Genomic DNA, 21,314 nt, shown 5'->3' with positions numbered 1-21,314 from the left:
GAAAGGATTCTCAAGCTCCTTAGAAACGAACCCCGCACACCTCGGTTCCAATTTCCTGTTCTCACAGCACAAAAGGACAGTTTTGCACTGCGTCAGCCTTTGAAATGTCCTGTTTTTCTCCTCCTTTTTTCCTCAGGTTGTGTTTCTCACTCAGGGAGCCGATAAAACGTCCCTGCTTTCCATTTTTCCTCCAAATACAACACACGGCTGTGGAATCCCAGGGAACGCGGCAGGGGCACGATCGGAGCCTTGTCCCTCTGTCCCCGCGGGCCGCCCTGCCACGCCCTCCGGGCGTGCCTGCCCTAACCGCCTGCGGGAGCCCCCACGACCCTGTCCGCGCGTCCCCGCCGGTCACACGTAGGCTGGGTCACACGTGGGTCCCCCTGGCGCCTCCGGGGTTGGGCTGGAGACGGGGACCCCGCAGACATTGCGCACCAGTGCCTGGGAGGCCCGAGGGGACAGGGCGGGGGAGGCACGGAGGGGACCCCCGGAGAGGGCGCGGAGGGGGCGCCCAGGGGGCCCGGAGGGACAAGTGGCCGGGAGGGAGGGTAGGGAGTGGGCACGGAGAGAGCCGGGAGGTGGCGGATGGGCTGGGTGAGGGAGGGGCGCAGCCAGGCGGGTCCCAGCAGACCTCACCTCTCGCGGTGGCGTGGCGGCTTGGGAGGGGGGGAGGGGCACCCTCCACCCCCCCACCGCCGGCCAGGGTCCCTGCGCTCACCCCGTCCGCCAAGGACAGGCGCACAGACACGCGCACGGACTGCAGAGCCGCGTCCCCCACTCCCCCCACATCCTTCCCAGTCCCCCAGCGTCTCCCCACTCTCCCCGCGTCCCCCGCAGTCCCCCCCGCGTCCCCCCAGTCTCCCACCGGGTCCTCCAGTCCCCTGCACTCCCCCCCCACTCCCCGCCGGGACCCCACTCCCCCCCACTTCCCCCGCGTCTCCCCCTAGTCCCTCCCACCCTCCCCTGACCTGAGAGGTGACACCGGAACCCACCCACGGGTGCTGCCCACGCAGACACCCCTCTCTAACCCGCCGGACGGTGTCCTCACCGCTTCCCCCAGAAGCAATCACGGCTAAACCCAACGGCCTGCAGAAAAAAATTACATTTAGGAACAGATTTTCACCCACTAAGATCTGACCGGACCCAGGTCCAATAGTATTTCGTGGGCGCTCAAAATTGAGATGATGTTGTTATTAAACACACATCACTTATTTTTTTTAATGTTTATTTATTCTTGAGAGAGCATGGGGGAGGGGCAGAGAGAGCGTGAGAGAGAGAGAGAGAGAGAGAGGGAAACACAGACCTTGAGGCAGGCTCCAGGCTCTGAGCCCTCAGCACGGAGCTCACTCGGTGTTTGAACCCCGAACCATGAGCTCATGACCTGAGCGGAATTCCAACGCTTAACAGGACGGAGCCACCCAATGGCCCCCCACGTTACTTATTTTGATACCTGGCTTTCAGTCTATTTTGTTTGCAATGCATTCTAAATATTAGTCACAAAAACGGATTGTCCATTCACTCCCACCCTAAGGACTGTGGTCTAGAAAGAGCGCGGATCCCTCCAGCGGGGACCCTCGGTGAGTCCCACACGGTCCCCACACCGGAGAGAAAGCACGGAGAGCTGGCTCAGGAAGCGGAGCTCCCGCAAGAGATCATCCTGTCTAGAGAAGTATAAGCCCCCAGCAGCCCTGCCCAGAAGGATTTCAGCCCAGGGTAAGAAAATCATCCAATACCGACTTGACCGCAAGTTAGCTCTGAAACATAAACGTCATCCGGGGATCTCGAGACAGAAATGAAGGGAGGTGAAGGGAGGTGAAACTCAGGTGAAAATATAGGAATACATACCCTAAGTGTATGCGCACATTTCTGATACAGACACATATCCCGTTAACCCTGAGCAGAGGTTGATGCTGCCATTGTACAGAGACGAAAATTCTTTGGTAAAATGCGCAAGATCGCACACGCAGAGAAACCTGCAGTTTGAAAACCTGAATGCGGTTTTGTCCCTTTGTTAGAACGGGCCGGTCCAAGCCTGAACCGAACCTTCCGCAGCCGTAACTGGCGTCGTCCGGGCACCAGGCCCGCAGGTGCAGAGGCATCTACAGGCACTGTGCTCACTTAGCCCCCAACACCAGCCTTCCCATGCCGGGTGAGGACTCCAGCCCCCTCTCACCAACATCCTTTTACTCTGTAACAGCTGACACATCTTCAAGGAAGAACAAAGCTTTTCGCTCTGCCAGGAGACAAAAGGCTGAATCCAAGTCAATCAGTGGGTGAACCAGTGCACCAGAGCACGTCTCCCAGTCCTGCCTCCGCTGGGTTTTAACTGGGGTAGCGCCGGTCAGGGCGAGGGGCGAGGGCGCGCGGAGGGCCAGGAGCCGTCCCGGGCTTCCCTCCCGGGACGCAGGGGCATCCCCAGTGTCCCTGTGGATGAGACACGCCCCAGGGAAGCTCTGTGGCCACTGCCAAGAGCCCACCCACAGGCCACTCTGGTCCCCTGATGTCACCACTCCCCCAATGGAGCCGCCCCAGGCACCCCTGCTGGATCCTGGAGGACCCAGTAACCTAAGGGGTTAGGGATTCGGCCAGACATGCAGTCACGCTGTAAAAGCAAGCGCAGAGTTAGGGGTTTATACTCTTATCGCTCTCAGTGAAGTGATCACCGGGAATCGGAGTTCATGGGTTCCAGCAGCCGGACTTGGGTCGTTCCTGCTTAAAACACTCACAGGCTCCTTCCATGACTTCCTAAGATGAGGTCCTGGTGTCCCAGGGGAAGGGAGCATTTCCACCATCAGGAGCAGGCTCCGTGAGACGTGTTACCTCAAACCAGGCACAGAGCTCACAAAGCAGGCTGCCTCCTCTGAAAGGGCAGAGCCAGGCACCCCTTCCATCAGGACTGTGATCAAAACCAGGATGAGCTTCGAGATCATCTGATGAAGAGACCCCGCTTGGAACACCCTGGGAACTTTTCTGCTTCCCGAAGCTGCCTTTGCTCGAAGGCCGACTCCCTCTTACGGCGGTGGCTACGTGACAAGGAAAGGCCACCTCTCTCTGACATTTGTGGGTGCTGCGTCCTGTCTGCGGGAGGGGCCGGAAGCCCCCACTCTTAGCTCCACGGCTGCAGGGCAACACCTCCGGGAGAAAGGCCATCTCAGCTGCATCCGCGGGTGGGAACATTCGTGGAAGAAACTGCACAGACAGAGGACCCATGAGAATCTAAATGGAGGGCCTGCTTCCCGGGCAGTGGTAATAAGCTGAAGCTCCAGGTCCCGGCCCCAAATATTCTAGAAATCTTGCTCTAGAGATGACATGTTGACACCTGGAAACTCGGAATCTTGCAAAAGCACCTGGGAAACTGGTGAACATTCTGTGGGTCAGAAATGCTTTTTCTAACTAGACGTGTAAAGGTTACTAAGTGATCATGAAAATAGAACCACCACTTTGTCTGTATTGTTTTTGGTAGTAAATGCTTCAGGGAATCGTCTGCTAAGTTTCCTCCAGCTCCAAGCTGGGCTCCAAACAGACTGTCACCCGCCACCCACCCCTCCCTTGAGTGGGAGTCATGTCACCTAAACATTGGAGACACAAGCAAAAACACTGACAATCGTCCACAGTAATAATGAGTAATGCTCTCGTCTAGAATGTGTACAAGAGACAGCTCCTCTGGTCCTTTCCCAAACCTCAGGTGGATGCCCGTGCAGAAGCCTGCACACGTGATGTTAGGGAGCCGTGCCGGACGGTGTCACTGTCACACTGCGGGCTCGCGATATGCTCAGGGGTGGGGGTGGGGGGCCCGCCCCGTCCCCAGGAGAGATATGCCCCCATAAGTTGTCTGTGTGACACTGGAACTTCGTGTCTTAGGGAGTCAGGCCCGCGTCACCTCTAACGTCCATCCCTCTGTGTGGATCGTGAAGAAAAGATAAGAGATGTCTGCTATCCTTTGTGAGACACGACCCGAGCACCTGAGACCATACAAGCAAAGAAGGAGCTGAGTAAACCCCAGTTCTCCTCCGTCCCCTGGGCAGGGGATCTGCAGGTGCTTACAGGGTCAGACGGATGCAAATGGGTAATTCTCACCAAATCCAGAAGCTGATTTTAGAGCATTAATCCTTAGCAGGTTGGAACTGTCAGATCTTTAACCCCCATAAATTGCATGCAAACCTACCCTCCAACTTTGAGAAGGAGCCATAGAAAACAAGGTTTGTTTGTCTCTGCAAAACAAGGTTTCTTGTCTCTGCCAACCTCCAGGCCCTGATCCTGACCGGTAACCAGATGACATTTTATCTACATAAAGTAGCTTAACATAACTTTTAAAAACAGATTCCTATCTCTCTGGTCAGAAATTATTACCAGTCCCTTCTGGTAAGAAATTAGGGCCCAGGATAGGAATTCACACTTAAATTTACCTTTAATATTTTGTAAAGTTTCTGTATACTTAAAAATTTCAGGAATCACTTTTTTAAAAATCTTTGTTAATGGTTTCTGGGATAGTTATTGATACTTTATATTATGTCTTTCCTTCGTACCTCACAAATTTCTCCACTCTCTCTTCCACCTGTCAAGATGTCCTATCGTTTTGTTTTGTTTTTTTTTTAAAGACAAAAACACAGGGGTGCCTGGGTGGCTCTGTCGGTTGAGCCTCTGACTTCGGCTCAGGTCATGATCTCACGGTCTGTGGGTTCGAGTCCCACATCGGGCTCTGTGCTGATGGCTCGGGGCCTGGAGCCCGCTTCGGATTCTGTGTCTCCCTCTCTCTCTGCCCCTCCCCTGCTCATGCTCTGTCTCTCTCACTCTCAAAAATGAATAAATGTTAAAAAAATTTTTTTTAAAAAGACAAAAACACACAATTAAAAAACACACAAACACCATCCAACGCCAGGTCAATGGGAAGTCAGAGGAGATACCACAGAGCTATGTTTATCCGTCTTAACGATAGCCCACCACGGAATTTTAAGAAAGTCGGTCTTCTTAAGTATCTACAACTGCCATACGAGGAAATGTAAGGTTTTAGCTAACTTAGCAAGTTTACGAAGTAACTTATCTATAGAACCAGATTTAGAATCTTGATTTTAAAACCTTTTTGAGTTTATGATTTTTCCTGATGATTTCCAGAAAGGCACTAAGCAGGGATCTCCTCTTGGGCAAAACTGTATTCTATGTTCCCCGGGGAGGATGCCTCTGCCCTCCTGACCCCCTGCCTCCCCAGCTTGTCCCAGCTACCTCAGCCTGCTGGGCTCCGAGCCCCACCGATTTCTGATTTCTCCGAGGTCCCAAACAACCCAAGGTGTCACCTTCTCTGCCCTTAATGCAAAGCCCTCTGCCCTCAGGGTGGACCACCCTTGTCAGGAGATGGCAATGAAGTCGGTTAACGTCATTTCATCAGCTGCGGCCAGCACGCAACAGGTGAAGGTTCGCAAGAGGCGTTTCCGGGCTTAACCGGGTCAACTGGCAGTGTGCTGAGACATTTCCTGGTGACAAAAGGTGGGCTGGATCCCTTATATATTCTAGGTGACCTCCTCCCACACGATTTCAAGTCTGAATGCTGAAGTGGCCACAGCGCTTGTGAACGGGGGTCCCCGCTCGACCAGGACTGGTCTACCGCTGGAGCGGGTGCTATGCTCGGTACCGCGCGCACCTCCGCCCCACCTGCTGCGAGCTGGACCGGAAGTCATTCACACTGCACTAGTCCAAGACCAGATAAATACGCCCCTCGCTCTGATTCTCATATTCCTAGGTCATCTTTCTTCTCTTTAGTTGTAGGAGTTTTCAATGAATAAAAATGACATTAACGCATTTCTGTAGCTCCTGTTCTCAGGATCTTCAGTAAGCAACAAAACTCAAGTTATCTTTGGAAGGAGCAGCGAAGAAACATGAGCCATTTCTCTCCCCCTTTGTGTGGGTTTTGGGGGTCCTTGACCAGGAGCAAAGGGTTATTTGTCCAGCCTTGACTGTGACTCACCAGCCCACATACCAGGGCAAAATTATGTGTCTTTGTTAAGTTCCTGCCGTTCCCAGGGTAGAGAGGTGGGAAAGAAGGGAGGGCAGACCACCCTTAGACGCTGGAGGACACCCGTGGGGCCCCCCCAGACAAATGAGGGAATGTGAAGGCTGGGGGACGCCTGGATCCTACCGGGGCTGCGACAAAACAGCCTGTCTGGGCTCTGACTCAGCAATGGTAACATCCCCCGTGACCTGGGGCACGAGCGGGACTGCTCGCCCCGGGACCTTTGACTCCAGGGTGGGCAGTACCCACCCCAGGGTTCCCTAAGTCCCCCGGATGCAGGGACACGGGGGCCGAGGGAGCGGCTGCTCAGCCGGCAGACCTGAGCTGGCTGGAGTGCAGACACTATTCTTAGCCGGGAGCGTTCTTTCCTGCATCTTACGTCACGGGCCCGAACTGGCAATGGCAGAGAAGCCCAGCCCTGTGCAAGTTCTGGGTTCCGTTCTAGGTAGCAGTCGGTGAAGGTCAGGTGTCAGAGCGGAGGGACCAAGGCCAAAAGTGTGTGCCCCCAAGTACGAGCTGAGGGTGTGCGGGGGAAGAAGACACAGACGGGTGTGTCAGGAGCCAAAGGGTTCACACCGGACGTAAGACTGTGAGGTTGTCTTGTCAGGACCACGTAAATTCACTGCGGCCTCAGCAGCAGACGACCGGGAGACGTGCCAGGCAGGCAGGCAGCCGGGAGACTGGGCCGGAGAGGGACCAGAGCCGGCCGTTTCGCCTCCAGAGTGGCTGGAAGGGAGCAGGAAGCACACTCAACATGCTGAGCAGACAGTGAGGCTGACCTCCTTGCAGAGGCTTCTGGAGGGTGAGCTCTGGAGACACTTACAGACCAGGCACGGCCACCACCTGGGCCACCTGCACGCCGTCCCCAGTGACCGCACAGAGCACCTGTCCTGTGGAGCCTGTCTGCAGCCCCATCAGCCGGGCCAGGTACGCAGGTGACCGGCAGGCACCATCCCAGGTGGGGGACCCCCCCCCCCCCCCAGACTGGGGGACGGGCTCAACAAACGCTGTGCATCTCTTAGCGCATTGCCAGGGCCGGACGCTGAACCTTCCACACGGACAGGCCTGGCTCTTCAGCTGCTCCGCGGCAGCCGCAGGGGACAGACGTGGGATCCAGCCGCCGCACTTGTGGCCGGGAAGTGCCACCACCAAGTGGCCGGGTGTCTGGGCGGGGCCTGGGCCTTTTCGCCCTTCCTGCCGCGCCTGTCCTCGAGCCCCCTTCTGGAGAGCTCCGTGAACAAACCCTGAGAAGGGTGCCAGACAGGGACCGGAGGGGCCTCCCGGCCACACGTGTGAGTGTCAGTTCAAGACCCTCCTACAAACGGCGGGATTGCGGGCAAGTCACTTACCAACCCCGACGCTGCTCTGGGGGCGTCAGGGCCTCGCTCCCCCCCCCCCACCCCGTGCTGGATGCCCTGCCCCCCTCCACCATCCCCCATCTGTCCTGGGAGCCAGAGATGCTGCCCTCCAGGACTCACATCCAGACCGGATGAGGAAGGCAGCGAGGGTGTCCCTGGAGGGCGGCAGGGGGCTTGTGGGCTGGACTCTCGTCAGGCCCCAAAGAGTACAAAGTCCTGCTACCCACCCCGCCCGGGGTTATGGGGGGGCGGGTCAGGCCCACCCAGGGCTCAGAATACAGGGGCCGAGAGAGCAGAGGGCACCTGAGAAGCGCTGGCCGGACCCACACTGTGGGCTGCACACGGAGGTCGGAGGGAGTGAGCCCGGAGGTGAGCAAGCAATGTCCTCAGCCTCAGAGGTTCTGGGTGGTGCCAGCGGCTAAGCCTGCCAGGACAGCACCGAACCCTGGTCGCCCCCTCCCGGAGACCTCGGCTAGACTATTCTCAGCAACTCTGAGAATGAAACTTGGTTTCTGAACGCTTGGTTTTCTTCGCGCTTCTTCCCCAAATGCCTCCAGATGTCCCCATGCAAGAGCGGGGCTGTGGCACATGTGACTTGTCCTGCAGCAAAGGCAAGGACAGGAGTAGCTGAGACTGTGATGCTTCCTTCTTCCCCTGCTGGTCTAAGTGCTTGGACACAGCCGAGTCCCGGAAGCCTCAGTGCAGGGCGCCTGGGGGGCTCAGTGGGTTAAGCGTCTCACTTCAGCTCAGGTAACCATCTCACAGCACGTGGGTTCGAGCCCTGCGTCAGGCTCCGTGCTGACCACTCAGAGGCTGGAGCCTGCTGCGGATTCTGTGTCTCCCTCTCTCTCTGCCCCTCCCCTGCTCACACTCTGTCTCTCAAAAATACATAATAAACATAAAAAAAAAAAAAAAAAAAAGAAGCCTCAGTGTAGACTCTGGGTCTGGCTTCCTACCACCTTCCAGGGAGGGCATCCTTGCTCTGCTTACTGAACTGGGCGAGGACTCTGCACTGTGACACTGGGGTGCATCAGGAGACACACCTGGAGCAGACAGCACCTGGGGAGTCCTACAGGGGCAGGCCGAGGGGGAGGGGAGGAGGGGGAAGGGAAGGAGGGGGAGGGGGAGGGGAGGAAGGGGGAGAAGGGAGGAGGAGGGGGAAGGGAAGGAGGGGGAGGGGGAGGAGAAGAAGGAGGAGGGGAGGGAGGGAAGGAGAGGATGGGGGGGAGGGAGGGGAGGGGAGATGAAGGAGGAGGGGGCAGGGAAGGAGGGGGAGGGGGAGGGGAAGAAGGGGGAGAAGGAAGGAGGAGGGGGAAGGGAAGGAGGGGGAGGGGAGGAGAAGAAGGAGGAGGGGAGGGAGGGAAGGAGAGGATGGGGGAGGGGAGGTAGAGGAGGGGAGATGAAGGAGGAGGGGGAAGGGGAGGAGGGGGAAGGGGGAGGAGAAGGAAGGGGGAGGAGAGAGGAAGGAGGAGGGGGAAGGGAAGGAGGGGGAGGGGGAGGGAGGAAGGGGGAGGAGAGGGGAGGAAGGGGGAGGGGAGATGGAGGAGGAGAAAGAGAAGGAGAGGGAGGGGGAGGGGAAGAAGGAGGAGGGGAGGGAAGGAAGGAGAGGATGGGGGAGGGGAGGAAGGGGGAGGGGAGGAAGGGGGAGTAGAAGGAAGGGGGAGGGGAGATGAAGGACGAGGGGAAGGGAAAGAAAGGGAGGGGGAGGGGAAGAAGGAGGAGGGGAGGGGAGGGAGGAGGGAGAAGGGGATGGGAAGGGGGAGGGAGGAAGGGGGAGGGGAGGAAGGGGGAGGGGAGGAAGGGGGAGGGAGGAAGGGGAGGGGAGGAAGGGGGGGGAGGAAGGGGGAGGGGAGGAAGGGGGAGGGGGACGGGAAGGAGAGGGGGAGGAGAGTAGGAAGGAGGAGGGGAAGCAGAGTGGGAGGGAAGGGGGCAGGGGTCAGTCTCCTCAGGGCCTGAAAGGAATGAACTGGAAGAAGGAAAGGTGGGGCCACGTGGGGAGCACCCACCTTAAGGACAGAGAGTCACTGATGACCCCAGAGAATGCAAACCTTCCCAGCTCCCTCAAAAGAAAAAAGCAAATAAAACCCAACCCTCTGGCCTGCTCTGAATACTCAGCTGAGGTATGAAATGGCCACTTCTGCAGGTCAAAATAGTCAAATACTAGCAATGTCGTTGTGTGCGTTGGCCTAACGCGGGGCCACCCCACTGTCCGGACAGGCCACTCTCTCAAGTGGCCTTCCCTCTTTTTCCCCCCTGTCCACAGCGTTCGCCTTCCAAGCTGGCAGGAGCCGTGCGTTCTGGTGAGGGGGTGTTGTCTGGGACGCCCTGCCCCCCGTCCCCGCCCCCGGGCCCACCGTACAAATCTTTCCTTTCCGAGGAATGTTCGTCTATCCGCTTCCAAGTGCCCCCCGCTGCATCCATCTGGTGGAGCTCTGGCCACGGCCAGGTTGGCACATCAGGCCTCTGGGGTCTTTCCCGGCCGCTGGCAACAAGGGACAAGCCCCTTGATCCTGACCGTGAACGGATGCTCACCCACGTGACACTGTAGCTCTTTTTGGCCACGCTGATCATTCTCAGCATCACTTTCAAATTGATCCCACGTTAACACCAACCTGCATCCCAGATGGGTCCCTGAGAGAATCATGCCACGGGATGGTGACCGTCCACCGGTCACGGGTGGCCCAGGCCCAGGATTAGAAATGGGACTCTCTGGTCTGCTCGGGCCTCAGGGACGTACTGCCTTCTAGAAGTTTCACGGTCAGGAAGGGGCAGAGGGGTGTGGCAACTCCTCTCTCACAGGAGGACCTAAACATTCTCCAGAACTGCAGGGCAACAAAAAGCCTAAAGAGGGAAACCGAAGGCCCAGAGAAATGAAATGCTGTAAGGAAGAAGGAGATTTGAGTGTTTACTAAGAAGGTAACTCACAGGCTTTGGTGTTATTTGTGTAGTGATGTATGGCCACGGAGTTAAAATGGTATACTGTCTTCCTCGGTAATCTTTTCCCTTTTATTTATAATTTTCCTTACTTTCTCTGTTTTCAAACATCCCTTCACTTGCTGCATCATAAATTATGTGGTTCTAGGTTCAACCTTTGCCCAAGGGTGTCATTTGAAAACGCAAGGAAACGTTTGCTGTCAGAGGTTACGTTAGAAAAACAGATTGATCCAGGTTACCCCACTAGTTGTGAATGATGTCTAAGGCAGGGGTCCTGAGGTCCCTCTGGGTAACCCACCTACGTGGGCCTGGCTCACATCTCTCGTTTTTAAAAACAGGGCATTGCCAGTAACTCCGACCGGAAGTTGATCGGAGAGGGTCGGAACAGCCGGGCTTTGTTCTGCCCGTGAACCATAGCACATGGCCTTGAGCCACTGTAATTGTAGGGTTCACGTAACAGCAAGACACAATTTACGACCTTGGGGGAAATAGCTTTTCACATCAAAATTATACCATCGTATTTATCATTTCCTGTAGTTACCAAAACCCACATTAATGGGACACCTTTTGGTCTAAATGAACTTAAGCCAAGAAATGATGAATGTAAACTAGGGTTTTCTATGATTTTTTTTTTGACCTGTTATTCTTTAAATACTGTAATTCAGGTCTTTTTTTACATAATATTTTTACACTTTTTGATTGAGCTACAATTCACACACCATGACATTCTCCCCTTTAACGTCTACAATCCGGTGGTTTTTAGCATATTCACAAGATGGCACAATTATCACCGCTAATTCCAGAACATTCCCATCAGCCCCAAAGAAATCTCGTACCCACTGGTGGTCACTCCTCAGAGTCCCCTTCCGCCAGGCCCAGGCAACCACTCCTTTCAAGATAATTTGTTCTGATTCAGTAAGAATGGCTTTGGGACGGTTTCAGCTGCTTTGGATGACACACGGTACCACAAAGTGGATACTTGGGTGGATTTAGAAAAACTGGGTCCCAATTCCATTTATGTGACTGTCAGGCAGCCCACTGAAGCGCTCCTCTGTCTCCTCGTCTACACCGTGTGGATCGCAAGCCACTTAGGCGGAGCTGGTGTGGCAACGAGAGGAGGAAGTCTGTGTCAAAGCCCCCGGTGCCCCGAGGACACTCAACGATCTTTAAAGAACAAAACAGGCTCCTGCTCTCAAGGGGGGGGGGGGGGTCACAGTCTCCCCGGTTCCACAGGACTGTCTGCGGAGGCCGGGAGGTTGTGCGAGCCGTTGGCGGGAGGCTTCCTGGCGTCCACCCGAGTCCTGCTCTGTGGGGCAGCCTGGAGTCTGGACTTCGTTTGAGGATCGGTTGGGGGGTGGGGGGTGGTTCTCTCTTCCTCCAGACCTGGCACCGTGTGGCTCTGAGGGCTGGAGCCTCTGTACCCATTTGGGCTGCACAGCTGAGGACCGGTCTACTCAGGGAGGCGGGACAACCCGAGGTGGCTGCGGAGAAGGCCGCTCAGAAGCCCATTTCCGGGCAGTCCTGGGAGCCTGCGGGTGCCCTTTACTTTCTAAGCCAGTTTGGGTTGAGGTCACCTTGGCTAAACCAAACCACGGTCTCCAGTGACCCAATCACTAATCTAGGTGCCGACACAAAGGGGGCTTGTGGATGTGATTAAGGACCCTAACTGGTCAACCTGAGCTTAATCAAAAGGGAGATTAACCCGAGTGGATGTGGCCTAATCAGATGAGCCCTCTGAAGGGGGCTCAGACCTTCCTCGAGTCAGAGGCCCCAAAACCCCCTTGCTCACTGTTCCAGCCCATCCCGCCTTCCTGAGCCCTGCCTTGGACTTGGGACTGGCTTATCCAGCCCCGACAAGCACGTGAGCCAATTCCTAGCAATAAATCCCCGAGTATGTGCACGTGCACACATCTATATGAATGTCCTCCTTCTGCTTCCTTGGCTGGATCCTGACTGCCACACTGGTTATCTTTTAGTTACTACCAGGCACACTCTGTCTGGGTCAACAGCACTGCACAGTCCTGAAGGAGAAGGGGACACACACACAGACCCGGCCTTGGGCCGGCCCCATCACGCCCTCTTTGTGCTGCCTCCGTGACTCTGCGATCCCCAGGCCACTGCTCCTCGAAGACACTGCCTACGCCCTCTCTCAACCTCAGTCTCAGCCCGCGGGGACACAAACGAGGGGTCTTTGCAGGGCCGGGTGGCCAGGCCCCTGCGTTAAGTGCTACAAGATACCCCACAGCCGGACAGGATACACAGTGGGGTTCAGACTCTGAGAATCAGCCCCGTTCTGGAGATGCCACCTCAAAGGGACACTGACACAGGCTGATGTCAACCAGAAAGGCAGCGGGCGGCTCAGCTTCCCCCACGTGGATCCTCACATATCTGCTGAGTTACCAAGCGGTCCCAGTCCACGGAAGTCACCGCTAAGAACACTCCTGGCTGACGCGTCTGTTTGAGGGAGCCTGCAAGGAACACTCGTCGTGCAGGATGGGCGCTGGCCGTGTTCCAGCCTGAGACCGCCCCCCCCCCCCCACCCCTCTCCTGACGTCGGAAGTCGGACGGCTAAGACTCGGAAACCCAGCTCCACGTGCCGCGTCATCTCCCCAGGACCGACGTGAATTCACCCCTTCTTTTACGTTGTCCTGACCCTTCCACCCTCCCTTCTTCCACAGGCTTCTTCTCATGCAGGCTGGGTCCAGGGCCCGCACGTTCAACGCCGCCCCTCCCCATTACTGTATCGTCCGGCAAAATCCCTATTCCAGAAGAACCCCACGTCTGCTTCCTCTGGATCAGTGCGGGGGTCGAGGAGGGCCGACGTACAGATGTGACGGGAGCCTGGTATGAGCCCGTACTTGTGAGGTGACAACTTAACACAGTTCCAGGAGCCAGCAGCGCTCCACGGTGGCTTCTCGAGACTACTTTCTCGTCCACTGTCTGCAAATCGGACTTTTTTCCGTCCTCCTCTCACCTCCTCTCTCAGCCATTACATGACCCCACTTCCCACGTCCATCCCATCCGTTAAAGGAGACAGTGCTCCCCTTCTTCCGGGCTCACCCTGCGGATCCCAGCTCCGGCTTTCCACCTGCCAGGGAGCTCGGTAACAGCCGCGACCCGCCCCCCGGGACAGAGGCTGCTCACTGAGAGCGGGGGACGCTTCTCGCCGAGTGGGGGGTCCTCAAGCTCTCCCGCAAACACCAGCAGCGAGCCTGACTGCCATCGCATGTGTCCTCCAGCCGGCCCCTCGCCGCCCCCCTCCCCGTTACCAAGGCCTCACAGCGATGGGTCCAAGCTGCCCGTCTGTGTCCTCACTCGACCCACAAGAGTCTGGTTTCTGCCCTCTCCCTCTGCAGACTCAGCCCCTTTTCCTAAATTCAATGGAGATTTCAAGCCTTCATCTCCCTAGACCTCTTAGGCGGCCATCCTCCTCCCGTCTCCCTCTGGTGGCGTCGAGGCCACGGCCTCCCCAGGCTCCCTGGTCGCACTCTGTGCCTCTGCTCTGACCTAGACCTCTCCTCCGAACGCCGGCACAGCCCCCAACGTCCACCTGGCATGTCCCCTGGGATGTCTCAAAGACACCTCAGGTCCAAGGAGACCAAGCCCAGAGTCCAGCCCACCCTCAGCGAGCCCTCTCTGGGGGGTGCGATCCATCCGCTTGGACAAGCCTAGACCTTCTCTGCACCGCCCCACCCCCCATGCTGAATCCTGCACTAAAGACCAGTTGACTCCACTCTCTAAATATCTCAACTCCGTCTACTTCCCACCCCGCCAGTATCCGCCTGGTCCAGGCTCTTCTAGACTCTTCCACGCCCCGATTATTGCCTCCATTCTGCCCTCCCAGCTGCAGCCAGACGTTTTCCAGGATGGAAATCCGATGCTGTTCCTTCTCTTTCTTCGGAGGCTCAGGGTTAAAATCCTCAGCATGGCCTAAATGCACTTGTACAAGGTCTCAGGTCCGGCGGCCACATCTTCTCCCGCCTCCTGTCACATCACCACGCCCTGGGCCCGTGCCCCGGCCACACGGTCCCTGCCAGCTCCACGTGCACCATCCCACATGTCACCTGCGGGGCTCGCCACGCGCAGTTCCTCTGCCTGGAACCTCGGTCCCTCCTCTGTCCTTCCTTCCGATTTCACTCAGGAACCCCTTCCTCCGAGAAGGCTCTCGGGACCTCCTCGCCCCACTTCAGCTCCGCCAATCACTCCGCCCTCGACATGCTCACTGTCCAGATGCTTAGTCACACCTGGTCTTGCCCGAGATTCAGCATTTCCAGCTCACAGCTGACTCCCAGCTCCTGGCTCGGCCCAGGGGCTGCGGGAGGGCTCTCCAAACATCCGTCCGAGGAACGAACCAGTTAATGTGAGCGATTAACGCGATCCAGCGGTAAGCGACAGAAACGCGGTCACGAAAGAGATTTCCGAAGAAGTTATGATGTCTGGCCACGTTCAGCGAGGGGAACAAAGCCCCCTGTTTGAATGGAAGAAGAGATACCAGGTTTCTTGATAGAGAATCCGCGTCCCGACTCCACTAGATGTGTTGCGTAAACCCTCCGGAGAAACGAAATCACTAGCTGCACACGCCTCCCACGTGGGGTGGGATAGTGCTAGACCCCGGCCACGCGGTGCAGGCAGGAAGAAAAGGAGAGAGAGTGTGACAGAAGGGTCAGCTCTGGGCCGGCAGACTCGGTTCCGGATGCTGCTGTGCTGTGTGCACACAGGGGCCAGCGACACACGGGCTCAGAGCCCCCGTCCCCCCCTCTGCGAGCCGCACAGCAGGAGGCAAAGGTGACTTTGGGGAGAGGGGCCGGCAGATGATGGCAGAAGCATCTGGATAAGAAGGGCGGTCACTTTATTCCTTTCTTTTTAAATTTTTTTTTAATGTTTTTATTTTTGAGACAGAGAGCATGAGCGGGGGAGGGGCAGAGAGAGAGGGAGACACGGAATCCGAAGCGGGCTCCGGGCTCCGAGCCGTCAGCCCAGAGCCCGACGCGGGGCTCGAACCCACGAACTGTGAGATCGTGACCTGAGCTGAAGTTGGGTGCTTAACCGACTGAGCCACCCAGGCGCCCCACTTTATTCTTTAAGCCACCTTTCAGCGCGTTCGTCAGCAAACGCTTATGAAGCATCCACGTGGTACCCGGGAGGCGCGGAGGTCGTGGGATATTCAAGTGACAACAGGCAAATCACTCCCTTCAGGGCCTCCAGGGGCCACTGCAGAGGACGGTGCAATCATCCGAGTGACTTAGATCCTGCTGGCGGACAGAAGCCCAGGACTGAGCGAAGAAGAAGCCGCAGGAAGTAGAAACAAACAGGAAATCACAATGAGATGCCACTCACACCCACTAGGGTGGTGTTACTTTAAAAAAAAAAAAAAAAAAAACAAAGCAAAGAAAGAAGACAGAAAGTGCTGGTGGGGACTGGAGGCATGGGAAGCCCCGTGCGCGGCTGGTGGGAAGTCGTAACCTGGTGCGGCCGCTGTGGAAACCAGGGTGGCGGTTCTTGAAGAAATTACACCGCAAATTACACGCGATGCAGCAGGTCCCACTTCTGGTTACATACCCCAGAGGGGCTGGAACAAGAGGGGAATTCAAGACACTGCACGTCTGAGTATCTGGCTCAGAAAACACTTGAGAATCAGCACGGCTATTTTCGCCAAGTCAAGGTTAAAGAGAGGAGCCCAAGGCATTCAAAAGCAAGGTATTGAGCTGAGTAAAAGACCGTGAATCTGCCCTTGGAATTTTGGTTCTCTTTTTTCAACTTCGTGCTCTAGGAACATTCATTCCCTCATGCGGGAGTGATGATTAAGTTTGCGCCAAGTGCTCAGCATCACAGGGCAGAGAGAACAGATACAGCCTTGTCTGCGGTCAGCTTCCAAGCTCCCAGCCACAGGGCTGCCCGGTCCTCCCCCTCCCCTGCAGAGCAGATGCGGGGAAGGGTGTCTCTAAAGGAAGGAACAGCGTGTGCAAAGTCCCTGCAGAACACGATGAACGTGAGAAGGCACCAGCACCAGCAACCCCGAATTCCCCACACGGTCCTCAAGGACACCTTCAGAAACTCCATCAAATTCCCGCCCCAGTGTCCTTTTATGGCCCCTCAGTCGCAGGAGAAACCCGAGGTCTCCAGCCTAGCTCACGGGACTTCACATTCCACGTCTGGCTCGCCTCTTCCGCCTTCGCCTGCCACCTGCTCTACGAATCACGGTTCTGCCACACAGCAAAGCTCACAGTTCCCTGTTACTTCTGTGCCACTGACCTTGCCATCTGTCAGGCCTGAAAAAACTCCTTCAGCCCCTCCCTCTTCTGCAGGGTAACGTTCACTCGCCCTTCAAGACCTAGATCAGATCTCGCCTCCTCCGGGAAGCCCACCGGCATTCTGTCTCTAGTGAGACTCCTGTTATGGACCCTAAAGCTACATGCTCTGTTTCCTTCTCAGTTTGCCGGCTTCGCCTGTGCCTCAGCCTCAGAGGACCCAATCCGTGTCCTTCCCACGGCAGCATGCACGCTACCCAGTGCCCAGCACGGGGGAGACAGCCAACACTTTTCCAATGTCTTCTGTTGTTTTGACTTTTTTTGTTGTTTTCTGGAACCCAGTGTGATGTCAACTAATCAACTGTTTCTTCTGTGACTTTGAAATGTCAGATGCAGAGCCTAGGGTTTATTCTGCACCATCCAGGGTGCCCAACATCCAAGCTGGTGCCGGCTGTGGTCCAGACACCTGCCTCCCTCTGCCACTGTCCCTTATCTGAGCCTGGTTCCCAAGACTCCCTCTGATTCTTTGAGTGAGCTGATGTCCTTCCAGTTAAGTTCCTTCTTCTTCTTTTTTTTTTTTTTTTTTAAGTTTATGGACGTATTTTAAGAGAGACAGAGCACAAGGGGGGGATGGGCAGAGAGAGAGGGAGAGGGAGAGAATCCCATACAGGCTCCACACTGTCAGCCCAGAGCCTGATGCGGGGCTCAACCTCACACACCTCGAGACCGTGACCTGAACCCAAGTCGGACGCCTAACCCGCTGAGCCACCCAGGTGCTCCTTCTTTGCTTCTGAATTGGTTCTTATTATTTGCAAACAAGAACCCTGAAACGAATGAAAATATGTGACATCTGTGGCCGTCCATGGATTTTTTTTTTTTTTTCCAGGCTCGTAAACGTTTCCTAGTTTGACTGGACCAGTTCAGTGAAAAGAACACTTCTCAAAAGTCCTGAAACTCTTTCAGGCGCCAGACTCTACAACTGACTCGCCGACGTGGCCTTGACGGAGTCATTTCGACACCTACTTCCCCACAAGGATGCCCCTGGGATTAATGAGTTAATAGTCAAAGTCCTCTGTGCTTTAAATAGTGCCTCCGGGCAAGGAGAGAGCAGAGCCGCAAAGAAATCATGAAGAGGGTCCTTAAGAAGCATCACACTCATCTCAAACTTGAAATGAGAAATTGAGGACAATGGCCAATTTTCCCCTCAAGAAGTGGTCAAGACTTTTTGAGTCTAAGAAATTGAGAGAAGACACATAAAAATGTCAACGAGGTTTGGTTTCTCCCAACCCCAGTTTTCAGTAGGTTGGCGAACCACCCGCTTCCAGGGCCCAGTCTGTGTGGCTCGGCCGCTCCGGAGGCGGGGCGGGCATTCCTGCCTCCGTGCACATGTGAGTCCCGGTGACTCTTGGCCCCTGCTTCCCTGAGTTTCTCCCCGCTCTCCTTCCCCTCCTCCTCCGCGTCCCTCTTCCTCCTCCCCGCCCTCCTCCTCCTCCCCCGGCACCAATCCTGGGTACCTCTCATCACGCTGGGCATGCCGGGCCGGGGTGCTGTTGTCTGTGGACCCACCTTCCGCCAAGAACGAAGCATTGGAAGGCACAGATGTTTCCTCTTGCTCAGCAGGGATCTTGTCTGGGGTCATTCTAGAGCTGATCCTGCCTCCTGCCCCCCAAATACTACTTACTTCCTTACCCTTCTCCTCAAGCAGGACTCCCGGTCGTTAGCACGTAAGGAACAGCAGATACCCACCTAAGCACAGCCGTGGACGTGACTGAGCCAGCTGAAAGCGTGGCTTCCTCCCCACCTACCCCTCCTCACAAGTCACCAGCTGGGAGCTGGACGCAGGACGCAGGACACAGGGACTCACTGGCAGGTGGCAAACATCCAGGGCACTCTAGAACACGGTGCTCTCGTGACCCACGTTCCCCCTTCCTACCAGTAAAAGAAGTCTAGCCCACTCCTTTTTTTGATCTACTTATTTTTACAAATTATATACAGAGGAAAAGTACTAACAAATAACGTGCATGATAAAATATGCACTAAAATCCGAAATTCCACAAGGGTAATGTACAAATATCTAGAAACATCCTCCTCCTTTCTTTTCACTCCCCAGCGAGGGTCCGTGAGCACCCCTGGTGTGAGAGCTTCCCACTTTGGACGTTGCCCTTCCGGAGCTTAAGTGGAGGAGAATCTGCCTGCACTCTTCCTTCGTAGGGAATTCAAATTTCAGTTACATTTGACTGTTTAAAAGACCATGTGTTATTCACATGGGTTGGGTTGGCATCTCAGCACAGTACTTTGCAAACAGTAGGTTATCAGTCAATTAATTGAATTTAAGGACTTTGAATGGCTGTTTTTCCAACTCACTTCTGGGTCTCAGTTCCCTTCTGGATCGTTACCATTACAAAACCCAGCGTTATCCTGTCTTCTAGCTCAGCAGTGGAAATCAGTGCATTGATTATAGACCAGAGGACAGGGCAGGCCCTCCCCAGAGCCCCTGCTGCCCATTCCTCCTCGTCCACCGCCCCCCAGAGGGCTCGGACCAGACAATGTGCTGGCCCAGGCTGGGCGACTTGGCCGGCCGACTTCCGAGTGTCCTGGGTGGACCTCAGGCCAGCCTGAACACCTGCACAAATTCCCCCTCGCTGATCCTGAGCCAAGGGCACTTAGATTAGCCCTGGTCAGGTGAGGTGGCCCTTCTGTCTCGGATGTACGAGAGTCTGATGGGAAGGCCTGCACCTCCCGTCGGAACACCAATGACCAAAGGCGTCCCCCTGGCAGGCAGGCCCTTGCTGGGGTCTACTTAGTGCTGGGTGTGGAGGAAGAAGGCCCGGCAGGCACAAATCCGCTCAAATGGCACTTCTCAGCCCAAGAAAGCTGCAGGGTTCATAAGTGAGAAGAAGCATTCCGTCAATAGCTGCGAATAAATGACTAGGGAATCCCAGGCTGCCATCTTACTCTCTCACGGTCACAGAAGAGCTGGGAACCAGTTCACGTTTGTCCGGAGAAGGTGCAAGTAACTATACGCTTGCTTATTCTCTTTTATAATTTTTTTAACGTTTATTCATTTTTGAGAGACAGAGAGACCGAGCGTGAACGGGGGAGGGTCAGAGAGAGAGGGAGACACAGAATCCGAAGCGGGCTCCAGGCTCCCAGCTGTCAGCCCAGAGCCCGACGCGGGGCTCGAACCTGCGAGATCATGACCGGAGCCGAAGTCGGACACTCAACCGACTGAGCCACCCAGGTGCCTCTATCCTTGCTTATTTTAATATGAAGGTAATTAAAACACAAAACCAAAAACTCTTAAACTATAAATTTGATGTAAATTATGCGAAGAGTTCATCTCTGTTGTGATTTTGCTCACTCTGAACGGCTACGCGATCTTGCTGCCCCTGTGTTCCTCACCCCCATGTAGCTACTTTAGAAAAACTTTGCTAAGGAAAAAAAAAAAAAAAGGAAAATATATGCACAATTTGAAAAAGATTTTACAGATGTGCTGAAAGAAGTGAACTTGTGTAATGTAACAATGGTCCTTTTCCCCCTGAAATCATATATACTTGATAGCTTAAATCTAAACAAAATCTCAGTGTGCTTGTCTTTGACATATTAAAAACTTCAAAGATAACGTTACACATTTTTTTAAAATGTTAAAACTGTCACAATCAATCAACCAGACAAAAAGCCGGGTAATTCAGAGGGAGAGATGAAAAGGCTGATGCGTCTATCTTCACCCAGTCTGGTGATGTAACCACATGACTTCCATTAAATGAGCCACTTAGTGCCACCAATGTACCCATTAGAACCCCTGTAATTACCGTTATGAGGGGCTTGGCAGTTAAATCTCTGCATATACTAAGGAACGTAAGCATTCATATTTAAATCCAACTTGCACACAGCCCCAGAAACATCCACCTACTTTAACTCTCTAGGTGAGTTAAAACGGGTAACAGACAGAAGGAAGTTTACTTTGGAAATTCACCAGGGCCTCCTCTGGGTCAGCAGTATGGGACAGTTGCCACTTCTGATTTCAACTTCGGTGAAGCTGACACCACTCCACGGTTCACTACGAGCCAAGGACTACACTAGGCACTTTATTTCTCTTTGTTCTCGTCACCATCTTACATAGCACAGAGAGGGGAAGCGACCTGTCCGTGGGCACACAGCAAGCTAGCAGTGGAAGAGGCCAGACTCCAGAGGCCAGATCTCTGTGAAAATCGGAGGGATTTTTCCTGGCACACCCGTCCAGGTTCTTCCGGGAGGTGGAAGAGGGCAGAACGCCCATGCGCCCCAGCATCCCCACTGCACCGGCCGGCGTGAAAGCACCAGATGGGTCAGGGTCCGCCCCCCCAAGGGGCACACTTGAAAAGACATCGGCCCACAGAGGCTTTACGAAACCCCAGCGCCGAACGAGGTTGGGGGCAGTAAAAGCTGAAGGAGTTTGGGGCAGGAGAGCAGCGAGCTCAAGGGTGGCTTGGAAAAGTTAAAGGGGATCCCTAGAAAGTCCGGAAGCCCGGGACAGGGCATGTGGGACCGGGATGTAAGGAGCTGAGGAGCCGAGACTCACATCAGAGGAGGCCAAGGGACCGGCCGAGAGAAGGAGAGAATTTCTCCGCAGGGACAGTTGGGGGTGGGGCAGGAGGGCAGCAAGGAACACGCCGAGACACAGCCCCGAGCTTTCTCCTGGAGCTACAGGGCCATCAGGGAAGGACTGCGCGGGGCAGTGGATGGTCAAGCGGGTGCTCGGAGAAACCTGTGCTGGCCGCGAGGAGCCGT

The 21,314-nt window shown here is 55.4% G+C and overlaps 1 protein-coding gene and 1 pseudogene across 3 annotated transcripts in view; both read right to left on the bottom strand.

The window, feature by feature from the left end:
* The window catches only part of LOC113598449 (uncharacterized), a 93,388-nt pseudogene extending 75,205 nt beyond the window's left edge, over nt 1-18,183 (bottom strand).
* The window catches only part of PDE10A (phosphodiesterase 10A), a 608,599-nt gene that overhangs the window by 463,310 nt on the left and 123,975 nt on the right, over nt 1-21,314 (bottom strand). The window lies entirely within an intron of this gene.

Source organism: Acinonyx jubatus, chromosome B2 (genome assembly GCF_027475565.1).
Source record: "Acinonyx jubatus isolate Ajub_Pintada_27869175 chromosome B2, VMU_Ajub_asm_v1.0, whole genome shotgun sequence".
Classification (NCBI taxonomy): domain Eukaryota; kingdom Metazoa; phylum Chordata; class Mammalia; order Carnivora; family Felidae; genus Acinonyx; species Acinonyx jubatus.
This window is presented reverse-complemented; position numbering and strand designations above follow the sequence as displayed.